We start from the raw sequence: 3,070 nt of genomic DNA, 5'->3' as shown, positions 1-3,070 counted from the left end.
TTGCTTTGAAAAATCACCTCTCTTGAATTTTCTCTGTAAGTTGCAGTGGTTGGACTAGTGATGTCTAAAAGTCTCAGGAGCTCAGAAATCTAGGGTGTTTTTTATTCCATTTGAAATTTCAAATCACATGCAGGTATTTCCTAATGCAATTATATATTTTTTAAGTTCAATAGACCTAGCCTCCCTAGTTTCTTTTCTATAGCTCTGTTTTGCCCTCTGTGGAGGTCCAGCAGTAGGCCTTGAGCCACAGTGGCTTCAAAATTCAGATGGTGTCTGAAGACAGGGATTTAAGGCCTGGTCTAGTTCTGTTGAATGCAGCATCATCTTACCTTGCTACCAGTTGGACCCTGACTTCTGATAACTGGAACACAGTATCTTACCAACTATAATATCTGCAGCATGAGCAGCAGAAGTGGTCCCTAAAGGCTGAGAGAAGGGAGGTTAGGTGAACAACAGATCTCCAGAATGAGCTGGGCTCCTTCCTGCCTTTTCTTGGAGCCCAGGCCAAGTTTTGAACTAGTCTCCCCTTGTTTCTCTTCCCTTCAGCCTCACAGACCTCCTTAAACCTTGGCTACTTTCCCAACTCAGGTCCCTTGTTTGCTTGCTGTTCTTTTTCTGAAAGACTACCTAGTACCTCTCTATCCATGCTGCTCATTCCCTCTCCTCTTTAATTCAGATGTCATCTTCTTAGTAGCCACACTATTTAGAATTACAGTCCCTCGCCCCTTCATATGCAATCCCATTGTCCTTCCATGCTTTGCTTTTACTATTAGCATTTATCACTAACTATTTACCTTATTTATTATTTATCTTCCCTTACTAGAACTTCAGCTCCAGAAGATCAGAGAAATTGATCTTTATGTCTAGCGCCTATAACATGGTAGTTGCTGAGCAAATATTTGTTAAATGAATGGTTACAGGATCCTAGCTTGATATCACAGTCTCTCAAACAGATGACCCCCCTCGCCTCATGCTGGTACCCCCAGTTCAATACCCATCACAGACTTTGCTCATGCTGTTAGCCTGCCTCCTTGAATTTCCCCTAAAATATCTCCTTTTCAATAACTGTTGAATGAATAAACAAATGCTCCTGAATCCTTTCCCCCTGTGCTCTGCCTTCTGTTGAAAATCTCCACGCCAGCTCATCTGCATATTATATTCCTAGCGTACCCGTAGTTTCACACATGAAATCTCTTGTTGGATTTTTCTTGGTGGTCCTTAACAGTCCCTTTGGGCCTTAAGCACCCCTCCATTTGCCTTGTTTTAAATACAAGCCACACCCCTCTCCCTACACAGCCCATCATCTGCCTTGCCCTCCCCCACCCCTGCATTCTCTCTCTTTGCTCTAGCCTTTGTCATTGTCCTTCTTCACCAAATTCTCTCTCCATATGGTGTGCAGACCACAAAATGTCACAACTGAAGGAGATCTTAGGAGTCCAAGTGCTTATTTTATAGATGAAAGGAGCGAGGCCTGCAAGCATTTGGCTTGTCCAGGTTTGTACAACTAGTTAAGGCACAGCTGGTACTAAGATCCAGAGGCTCAGATTTCCAAATGGTCTGGTGCTCTTTCCACATTTCTCAAACTCTCCAGTCTTCCCTCTGTTTTGCCCTGGCCCTAGTAGCTCTCTCCTGAAAATATAATATACTCTTGTGGGCCTGACAGACCACTTTGTTCAATGGCTGGACAGTGTGTTATTTGAGGTAAGAATTCTCTTCATAACCATATTTCCTTAACTCTTGAACCTATTTTCAAATTAAGATTAATTACCTTCTGGTTAGGGAAGCCCTTACTGTCTTCGATTGCATTTAAAATACTCAAGACCCGGCACTGACATTTTAATCTACAAAGCTCAACATCAATTTGGGGGAAAGGAGAGGTTAAAAGCTTCCAGTCTGCTCCCAAAGTGTCATAAGAAGTGTCCTCATACATATTTTCTTTCCTATGTCTTTCTCACCTGACTGTGTGGACCTAGAGATAAGGAGCTGTATTGCATGTTCTCAGAATGATCTGAGACAGTCAACAAAATCAAACATCTGACAAAGTGTATCAACCCAGCCAAAGCTAAAACCAGGCTCTGGTTTTATCAATAAATATTTCTTACATGAATCAACCTGTACGTTTTCTTTATTTGTTTTCAAATTGTCACTTAACTTACTAAAATGGCTAAAAGTAAAATAGCTGACAATATAAAGAATGGTGAGCAAATGGAACTCTCATATATTGCTGATGGAAATGCAAACCAGTACAACTATTTTGGAAAACAGTCTTATAGTTTCTTATAAAAACACTTAGATTATGATTTTGTTATTCTATTCCTAGGTATTAACCCAAGAAAATTGAAAATATATGTCACATAAAGACACTATAGGGAAGTGTCCAAAAACTGGAAACAATCCCAAAGTCCAACTGGTGAACTGATAAACAAATTTTAGTATACCCATACAATGAAATAATAGTGCCAGGGAGCTAAAACTTTCCTTGTACCCTCTTAGTTTAAGTAATTGGGGTCCTGTGACTTAAACTGACAAAAGACAGACTAGCAAAAGATAAAATTTAATCACCATAACTTTGTTAAGGTATATAGAGAGTATACAGAAAAATGTGACTCAAAGGAACAGTTAGAATTTGGAGTTATATAACATCTTAATAGGGATAGGGGAGGGGGAGGAGACTTATGGGAAAACAAAAGACTTCTTAATAAAGGAAGGGAATAGGAGAAAAGACACTTATGGGAAAACAAATGACTTTTTGGAAAGATAAATGCTCTTCAGGAGAATAGATAGGAGATATGATAGTTTTGTGACAATGTCTGTTTAGATGTGGTGTGGAGACTGCATTGCTAATGATAAGTGATAAGAGAAAATCATCTTTTGTTGGTTCAGAAGAGGGGATTTATGACAATTGTATCCTTTTTAGTTCTTTTGGGAGGCTCTGCTTTTAGGAAGATAAGAGATTTTAGGAACTTAAATGCCCTCTAATGAAAAATAATTCTTATGCCACAATGATTGGAGTACTCTGTTCCCCTCAAATAGCAATAAAAAGGAACTAGCTACTGAAACAGGCAACTCC

This window comes from Pteropus alecto, unplaced genomic scaffold (genome assembly GCF_000325575.1).
Source record: "Pteropus alecto unplaced genomic scaffold, ASM32557v1 scaffold57, whole genome shotgun sequence".
Classification (NCBI taxonomy): Eukaryota; Metazoa; Chordata; class Mammalia; order Chiroptera; family Pteropodidae; genus Pteropus; species Pteropus alecto.
The sequence above is the reverse complement of the archived record's forward strand: the minus strand, read 5'-3'. Positions refer to the sequence as shown.